Genomic DNA, 10,822 nt, shown 5'->3' with positions numbered 1-10,822 from the left:
ATATTTTATATTGATTTTTCACTATCTGTTTGTTAATATTTCAGCAAATTTTTATATATAAAAATTAATTTCATGTATTCTTTTGAAAAAATATCATTATTTATTTATATGTTTTCTGATAATTATTTATATTTCAACTTTTATTTGTTATAAGTTTTATTCAATAAAAATATACTAAATTTTATACTGCAATACAATACAGTAATAATTTAGAAAACAATTTTTATTAAAGAATAATTTATTTTTTCTATAAATTACTGAAACTTATTAATTTAAAAAAGTTAATTTTTATGCATATTATATTTTTTCATTTAGAAAATATAATATAAAAATAAGTATATAAAAATTTATTAAAACAAAAAAAAAAACATTTATTTAATGATAAACTTGAGAATAAACATTATTACAAGAAAATAATTTTTATTTGCTTATTATGCAAATAAAATGCCAATATTATTGTCATTATATAATTCTTTATGGATCTCAAAATCATTTAAATTTAATTTATGATATGTTTCTATTAGTTACTAAATAAATATATATATATATCGATATATTTTTGATATTATAAATGCAAAATTAAATATAAGATCAACGATTAAAGTTTGCATTCTGTTATTGACTATACTTATAATTGACATAATATTTTGCATAATTTATTTATATTTTTAGGTTTTTATAGTTTATTCAGTGATAACTAAAAATATCTATTCTCTTATACGAAATGAAAATTATGATTTCATTAAAACTAAGTTTGTTTATAGTATTAATTTATATAAATTACAACAACAATAGTGCTGTCAATTGTACCGAAAGTCAAGACCAATTGGAGACGAGCACCGATACCAGTGACCGATCGGCACAGACATGTGGTCTATCGGCTCGGGAAAAGTGTTTGGAACCGATGCGCAAAGTTTTCACTACAAAACACGTGTCGTACGGCAAAAATGAAAATGAATTGTCCGACACTTGCAAGTAATTTACAATTGGTTTTTTGTGGTTATAATTGGCTTATTGTTTGAATTATGTAATTGTGTTTTGTTTTATCTGAAAATAGAAAAATGCAAAAACTGATTACTTGTTTTGACAAATATCTGGAGGAATGCAAGTCTAATGGCGCCCGCATTAGAGAAAAAGTGGCGAATCTAATGAGTGGTCAACAAAAACTTCACAACACTTTATGCGATGATAACAGTCAACTGAGACAAAGTTTGTATCAATTTTTTTCTTAAAACTAGTTTTTTCAGTATTATTATTATTATTATTAATATAAGTCTGATAACTAAATATAATAATTTTGTCTTTAAATTTTTTGAAGGATATCTAAGTTATGCTCATTGTATTGAATACAACAGTAAAGATACGATTCAGTGCTTTAAAAACTACGAGAAGGAGTTGTTGGACACTATGAATGAAATGCCACTTCAAAGTCAAAAGTTTGGTTACATTCAAATGGACTCAATTTGTTGGTCAGTTAGATAATTGTTGTTAGAAATTTATGATATAGTTTTTTTTATAGATTAGATAAAAAATTATACTGAACTTAACCTAACAGTGAATCCTAACACAATTATTGTTGACCTAATAGTGCACTTGAGAGACACAATACCTGTACGCGACTAATACTGGAAAGTCGTTGCAATGTCAGTGCCGCCGATCTTTCCGAACAGTTGTTTCAGATGTCCCGAACCGATGTGTCGGCCGATTGTGAGCGCCACCGGTCTAATCGACATTGCAGTGGTGGCGGCGGCTCTCAAATAACTTGGTTCAGTCCTAATATAATAACGGTTCTCTCATTGTTTGCATTAATATTTTAATGCTTTTTTTCAACTAAACACACAATTATTTCATTTTTTTCTGATGACATTTTTTTGCTAATAAACTGCAATCAAACAAATCATTAATCAAAATATTTAATATATATATAGAAAAAAATTGTTTTGCATATTGAATATCAATATCCATTTATAATTTATCTCTACTGTATTTGTGAGTAAAAGTTAAAGAGAAAATAATAATAATAATCAATTTTCTGGAAATCAAAAACATTTTTAATCATATATTAGAAAAAAATCATTAATAATAAAATTATTGTCAAATCAATATTTTCATTTTATTAGTTATTTACACAACAAAAATTAATATAATAGTTAGCAAATTTGTTTGACACTAAATGTAAACTTTTTAAATAATATGTAAATTAAATTTATAAATAAATTACATGTACTGTATTGAAAAAACCAAACAAAATTATTGTTTATTAATAAATTTATTAATATAATCGTTGGTCATATCAAGTGCCGACTCGTACTTGTCATCCGTGCACTGTTGATACCGGAGCGCACACTTATCGCACCGTTTACTTTGTCCGTATTCGTAGCCCTGATCGCCGCCTGAGAAAAGATACGGCAAATTTTGTGGCATATCTTTGCCCATAATTTCCTGCGAATCGATCAACGGTTCGGTAATCTGTCCGCTGACTGTTCGCTGACATATCTGTTCGCACAGCAATCGGGTCATACAGTCAGTCATGTTTGCGTTGTCCACTGTTTTCATTTCCTTCTTAAACAAATCTTTGACAAAACCTTCGATAACGTTACCAAATATCGGGTCACTGGAGAGGTCATCGCCGCCATCAGACACTGATCTCTGGACACAAAACACAGCAAACAGTAATAATAATAACCCAATCAATACTGAATTATGATTATTATTAATCATAGTTTTAATACGGCTTTTTCTGATACAACTAAATAACTTAAATAATATGTGATATTATTATTATTTTCATAAAATCTGGTCTTTGTTTGCGAGAAAAAGTGGTTTTCATTGAATTTTTTTTCTTCAGTTTTCAGGTGACAAAAAAACTCAACAAAAAAATGTTAGTTTATTTAGCTATTTCCTGTGTTTTCATATATAAATTATAAACAGTATATGTTTGTGTGTGAAAAATATTAATATACATACATTTAAACATAAAGTTAAAATTTTTTTAGACATAATTACCGAAGCGTTACTTAAATTTAAAGATAATTAGATTTTTTTCTGTTGAAATGTCATAGTTTTTGAAATGCAATACTATTGATATTTATTTCAATACATTCAATATATAGTGAATAATTGCTAACCTTGTAGTGTAACTCAAATATTTTGTATATTTTTTTAGATTTAATTAAAAAATTTATTTGTTTCAAATAATTTAGTTAATACTGTAGTTACATATTACCGTTACACCTATTGACCCAATAATTAATTTATACTAATGTTATACAAATTTTTATTAAATTAAAAAATAATTTTTTGTTAATATACTATTACCATAATGATTAATAAACAAATGATTTTATTGATATATGCAAAAATAATGATCAAAATATTATTGATTAATTAATTAGATATCAAATAATAATATTACATAAATTATAAGATTAAAAAAATATTATATATTGTAATTATATTTATTATTAAAAAATGATTTGTTGGTTAATAATAAAAATAATATTATTTTTATAATTAATATATTCTACACAAAAAAAAGAGTACAACAGTTGAGTATAATATTAATAATATTGTAATAATATTAATGATATTATTATTGATTATATGTTTTGCAAGTATAATAATATGATAATATTAAAATTGATAATGTGTTAGTATAGCAAACTTCACTATACTATTATATCGGCACAATAACGATCAATATAACTATTTTAATAGTAATAATACCTGTATATCTTTACTAATATACAATGTACTGTAATATACAGTAATATTTGAGTAATATTTAATATAATATGAATTATACTGTTAAACTAAAATATTATTTGCAATCACTTAAAATACTACATAAATACATTTTGATTAACAAATAAAATCCATTTTATTATTTGTATTTCAACGCTTTAGTCAATTGTTTAAATTGAATTAATTAAAATCTCAAAACAAATCTATGCTCTCATAAATCTACACAAAAAAGTCACAATTTTAATGGAAATTTATTTTGAAAATTTAATTTGTTTTCTGCTAAATGAATAATAGAAATCTTAATTACATTTTTTTAATCAATAATATGAAACAGTTATTTCAGACAAACGCAAAGCAAATAAAAGATAAAAATCAACAAAAAGATCAGTTGAATAAAAAATTGCAAAAATTTATTAATTGGAAATATTTGGCAAAAGTAGCGGTCGTTATCTTCAGTTTTAGTGGTTTTTTCTGGCAAAGCAGCGACTATTTTGTCAATTATTTTAATTATCCGACATTTGTTGGCGTCCGGATCGAGAGGTCTATTATCATAGACATACCGGCCGTCACTATTTGTATACCGACTCTTACGTCGCGTTCACTTCTGATGCAAAGTAATCCCAAACTCAGTGAAGAAATCGAAAAAATTAAACAAAATGGCGACTCGTCTTCGGTGGTCAATCGCAAGAGAGAACTGTTCCGTATGTATGAGAATCTGACGGCCAGTTTAGTATCACCGCAACACTTCTTTCAGTTAGGCATACATGCGGACCATTTTATTGAGTGTCAAGTATTAAAACCGTTGTACTTTAAAAATAAATTTTTGAACAATATGTGGATCTCCTGTACGGATGTGTCCAAAGTTTTGGAGACAATCGGTCCAAACGGAAAATGTTTTACATATTTTACAAAATTAAATCAAATTAATATCAACAGTACTGACAATTTGGATCAATTGCATAAAATAGATGTCTATAAGACTGTCAGGAATCAGGTGGGACTTGCAATCCGATTGAAAGTCAACATCAATGCCAGTGATTATATAGATATGGCTAAAGTAGGCGATGAGTCCATCACTTTGCACGAGACGACGGCAATACCCACAGAAGGAAAACGTCGTTTATTGAAAGTCGGAACCATTTACGACATATACTTTACAAAGATATTAACCATTAACCTGCCGGCGCCGTTCAGTACCAACTGTATGACCTATGAGGCCAATCAAATTGATAGACCACAGTCTCGTGTGGATTGTGTGGATCGTTGTATTAAAGAGATATATTACACGGTTTGCAATTGCTATCCATTACATGTTGTTGTCCGACACGACATTGTTATTAACCATAATCTGAGTCTCTGTAATGACACCAGCGATGAAATTAACAAATGTCGACAACAAGAAGTGGACAGTCGTTGTTTTGAGAGGTGTCAACTCGATTGCAATGAAGTCACATACGATTTTGACACCGAAGAGGATACCTATCCGACCGAATCGGAACTCAACGAAGCGGTCGACGGACCAGAAAAACAACGACTCCAACAGATTCGCAACTATACGGCAACTGTTAATCTATGGACCAAACTGTCCGGCGATACTACCTATGAATACAAACAGGAACTGCCGTTAATACAGTTATTTAGTTTTGTCGGCGGACTGGCCAGTCTATGGCTCGGCATATCATTCATAGCTTTCTATGATTTTTTAGTCAGTTTTGTCACATTTATCTATAACACAAAACCGTTTGAAAAAATGAGGAAACGGGAGGCAGCCGTCACTGTCCTATCAAATTGGAGTCAAAATTTGAAACAACAAAATAAATTCAAACGAAATAATATATTATAAAAATTATAAACATTTTTTTTAACACTATTCTCACAATTATTGCATTAAATTGTTGTTAAAATGTTGTTAAATTTATTTGTATTATTATGCCTTTTTAATGCAAATTATATTTTTTACAATATTTATGAGTCAATAAATAATATTTTTTTTTAATTTATTTAAATTATATATATATATTTTCAAATGTTTATTATATAATAAAATTTATTGAAAATACACACTAAGTTATAATTGAATTTTAGTTTATTAGAATATTTCAATGATAACAAATAACTATAAATTTGTTCATTAGTTTTAAATCACTTTTATATTCAAAACTATAGTATTATTAATCCCAAAATTAGACGAAACTCTATTTGTATATAAAGTTTGATTAAAAAATATGACTCTTATAGGTGTGTATTAGAGATCGGGACCTAAACTATTTCGGTTCGGTTTCTAAATTTCGGTTCCGATTTTCAAAAGGGTTCGATTTTCGTGATTTAAATATTTTTTTTGTTATTAAAATTTCTTTATATTATACTTATCATAAAAAATTATATTAAAATTATTATTATTATTAAACCTAGTTACTTTACTAGTTTACTACATTAATTTATACTTACTCAAATTATTTGATTGTATATTTTATATGTAAATAAAATTCAGATATTTTTAAAAGTATGTGACATAATTACGGTTCGGTGTTTGAATTTTTTCTCCGACCGGTTTCGGTTCGGTTCCGACCTTTAGTGTGTATTCTCATTCATCTCTATTCATGAATTAAAAAATTTTCTGTAAACTCTTTAAATAATCTCTAAGACTACAAACAGCAGTAATTTATAACATATTATTGATATACAGTATGTTATGAGATAACACTGTATTGAAATCAAAAACATTACATTTACACAAATCAATAAAATATACACAAAAAAATAAAGATTGATTGATAACAGAGTTTTATATTTGTTGTCCATTTCACTACACAATACTATACGATAATATACTGTATATATATTATATGAGTTAAAATTATTGACACAAAAAATAGATGTCTAGAACTGACACATCTGTTGAAAGAAATTTATGATCAAATTTGTGGTTAAATGACTGTCAAAACTAAACAACATTTCAGTCACTCGTTATTTGAAAAACATTTTTTAAAACAAAATATCTTTAAAAAGTAATCTAATTATAAATATTACTGTATTTTTCTGGAAAAAAAACATTTTTATAATACCAAATACTTTAATTTTATTTTTCAAACTAATTTCTATATTTTTGTCATTTATAGTATAAAGTTTTCCATTATGTATGAAATTTCTAATATTTTTTTTTATTAAATATAATATAATTTAATAATTTCCTTTTATTTTTAATTTACAATTCCAACTAAATTTTGTTTTCAAATTTTAAATTTATAAATTATTAATAATCACTGATTCACTGATTAATCAGTAAAGTTTAATTTAAATTTAAAATTTAAAATATCAATTATTTTATGTGAATTTACTTTTATATATGAACTTAAAAAGTATTTTTAATACTTTAGTTATAAATTAAATATTGAGTTTGTTTTTTATTGATCAAAATTGACTGTATTTTTGACATCATATAATTGATTGTGTTTTATAACAGTTAATCAATTTAAATTATAATTTTAAATAAATTGTAAGTACATTTATGCTGTAATAAATTATTCAATAAAATATTAAATTAAACTTAAAAGTATTTTAAAATAAGTAACAAATATAATATTGATAATAACTTAATAGGTTATGTAGGTGTGCTTAATATACAGGTATATGTGGCATACCTATATTATACTGTATATTATATAAATTTTATAAATTATACATTTATACTCTAAACTTTTCCATTATATATCATATTTATAATATTTTTTATTTAATATTATATAATGTGATAATAATATTAGTTTAGTATTAGTATTAGTATTACAATATTTTTTAATTTTTAATAACAGGTTTTTTTGTTGTTTTATTTACAGTTACATCACATTTATTGCACATTTATATTTGACATGTAATTTATAAATAGTGAAAATATACTGTAAATCAACTCATAGTCTAAATCATTGGTTTTGTTTATAACAAAACTACAGTTTTATGAAAGAATAATAGAAAATATATGTGTTTTGTTATCTCCTAAATACATGCCTTCAATAATTTTCATATTTTTATGCACTCATATAATTTATATGATATAAATTTAATTGATTGTCAAACATTTGTTTTAAATATTCAATATTAAACTGGACTTTGGTTTTTATACGATATACAGTATAATATGTATTTCAAATCACTTATAAAATCCATTTATAATAACATTAATGATGCAAAGTTTGCAAACAAATGTGTTATAAATATATTTTACTATAAATTTTATATATAGTATTTTGTTGGTTTCTCTTCAAATGCTTAATTTAATATTATTTTTAATGTTTACATATTATAGTAAATTTATATTTTCAAAATTGTACATAAAATTTGTTATATACCGGCTTATATTAACAAGTCTGACATTTATAATAATGTATTTATATGTACAGTATTATTGAAATACGTTTATATCTTGTTTTTTAATATTTATACTGTATATTACATATTATATATTATATTTATTCGTCTAAAATCAATATTGATTTATAGATTCACATAAAAATGTGTGTGATTTTGACGGATATGAAAAACTTAAATATTTGTTTTGAAAATAAATTATCTAAAACTTTCGTTTTCTCCACATTGTTATAAGATATATATATATATATATTAAACTGATATCATATTATTAGACCTGATATCCTCTAAATATATAATATTATTAAATGAGAAAAAATTATTCTTAAAATATAGGGTTTAATATATTGGAGTCTATCTAAAAATTATTATTATTATTATTATTATTATATAATAAATTTGATGACTAACTATTACTGCGGCAAATATATTTCGAGACAAATTGTAATATGAAAACTTAATAGATTTTTCTGCATTCGGTTTAATAATTAAAAATTATTTTTTTATGGTATTAAATAGTAGAGATATTCATTATTATTGTTAATTTTTAAAAATATTTTATAGTATAATAATTAAAGTTTTATAATGCTACAAAATTAGTAACCTCTATTTTTAGAATTGTATAATTTATAAAATCTAAGAAAAACTATTAATCCTGATAAAATAATAAAAGTATTTTTATTTTATTAGATTTCTGACAATTAAAGAATTATTTATGAAAAATTACAAAAAAAATACAATTTATACTTATTTCTAAAAAACGAAAATAAATTTTAAAATGTTTTTGTTATTTATTAAAATTGGATTATTCTAATAAATTTTTTAAAATGATTAAATATTATATTATGTTGCCTGCTTTTAAGAAAATAATAAAATAATTTTTTATTATTGACGAAAATACCAAACATTATTAAAAATTAAAATTGTGCTATTTTGGAAGACAAATTTAGACCTAATTTTAGATAAAATTATTTATTAAAAATTGTAAGCATTTGATAAACTTACTGATTTTTACTAAAATATAAACATCAAATATTACTTTTAAAATTAATATTTTTTTGTTTAAATTTATTTTTATTTTAAACATAAAAATATCAAAAAAGATTACTGTTTTAAAATGTCATCTATCAAATATTTTTGTAAATAATTCCGAAAACTTTTTAGACAAAGATATTAAACTACTATTATTTTGATAAGTGATAATCATAGAAAATATGTACATTAAAACAAAAATATAAAACATTCTAATATTCGAATTATTTTAGAAAAACTTAGTACAAAGATTCTGTCTCGAAATTTATTAGCCACAGTAATACATAATATTTTTTAATTATTATTTTAAAAGTAATACGATATTAGTTATTTTTAAACAATTATTTTAATTACAATAATAGTCTTAAACATGTCGTTACAGTATATTATCATATCATATGTCGACAAAATAACTCTATTTTTAGTATACACTATAAACTGATTAATAGTTTGAGTCTAATTTGATGAGTAGACTAATGATTTTTTTTACAATAAAATGATTTTTAAAATAAATATTAATTGTGTATAATATGACAAAATATTTATTTATATTAAATGATTTCTGACAATCTCTAATAACTATGAAAAATAAATTATAGAAATATCAAATTGTGTTTATTTAGATGAAAATTTTTAATTATTATTATATCAATATTATGTATATTTCTTAAAATATAAATTGTTTATTTAATTAGATTAGTTTTAGATTCAATAGTAATAATTTCTTTTTTATTAGACAATGAAAACATATAAAAATACATATAAATTATTATCATTTGGCTAATATATTTTTAAAACATTTTATTTCATTAGACATGATATTTAAAAAAAAATTATATTAATTAACCTAAATAAAATTTTATTTTTTATTTCATTAATTAAGTTTTCTTGAAAATTGTTGTTTATTTATTAAATTTAAATTAAAATATAATATAATATATAAAGTGTTTTTAGTGAAACTTAGATTATGTATTACTACTCATAACTGTATACTATAAACACATTAATTTTTGAATCAAATATAAATATATGAATATTTATAAGGATTATTCAGAAAACAAATATTTGTTTACATTAAACTAATTAATATATTTATTCAGAAACTTAAGGCGTTGTTCACATATTACGTTCGCACTTGAGGGGAGGTGGGGGGGGTTAGCCAAAGCGAACTTTTGCGAACGAGGGGGAGGGGAGGGGTATAGTCTTTAAGAACGTTCGCATTTAGATAATATTTTATTTCTTGTGGTGGGGGGTAGCGGTTAGGGACATGCGAACGTAATTTTTTAGATAAATACATGCGAACAGTTGCGAACATAGGGGAGGGAGGGGGTCTAAATTTCTTTAAAAATGCGAACGTAATATGTGAACCACGCCTAACCAATATTTATAACAATTTTATATAAAACTACACTAATTCACTAATTAATCACAATTTTAATTTACTAATTTAAATTTCTAATTATAGTAAACATTTAAATTAAGTTAAACTTACATATTATTTTTTTATTTGAAAATTTTAACAATAATTTTAAAATGTTTAATAAATAAAGGGGAGATACTATTTTTAATTAAATTATTCCCAAAACATTTTTGTATATGTTTTGGTTATATTAGATTTAATAATTACATAGAAAACTAATTATTTATTAATAATAATATCTATAAAGATAACACCTTATAA

The sequence above is a fragment of the Oppia nitens genome, unplaced genomic scaffold, assembly GCF_028296485.1.
Source record: "Oppia nitens isolate AA-2021 unplaced genomic scaffold, nextdenovo-longstitch-racon4-pilon3 scaffold8_pilon_pilon_pilon, whole genome shotgun sequence".
Taxonomy (NCBI): Eukaryota; Metazoa; Arthropoda; class Arachnida; order Sarcoptiformes; family Oppiidae; genus Oppia; species Oppia nitens.
Note: the sequence above shows the minus strand (reverse complement) of the source record.